We start from the raw sequence: 284 nt of genomic DNA on the forward strand, positions 1-284 counted from the left end.
GGCCAGCCATGTTCTTCTCTCTATGGACTGACTGTCCTTTCCAGCTAACATGTCCACCCTGCAGGTCCCGAGTTTATATCACCTCAGCTCTTGCCATCCGTAGGACCATGTCTCCAAGTCAATTTTAAATTTTTAGAAGATTAAATAACTGGCCCAACTTGAGGCAGGGGTTCACCTCAGACTTAGGCACTGAAAACAAGGGACAGGACGTCATGGTACAAATGTGTCTGCTGAGCACCCACCTTGGAAGTGAGGGGCTGGGGTGTTCTCGGGCACAGAAGAAT

Source organism: Tupaia chinensis, unplaced genomic scaffold, assembly GCF_000334495.1.
Source record: "Tupaia chinensis unplaced genomic scaffold, TupChi_1.0 Scaffold143645_1, whole genome shotgun sequence".
Classification (NCBI taxonomy): domain Eukaryota; kingdom Metazoa; phylum Chordata; class Mammalia; order Scandentia; family Tupaiidae; genus Tupaia; species Tupaia belangeri.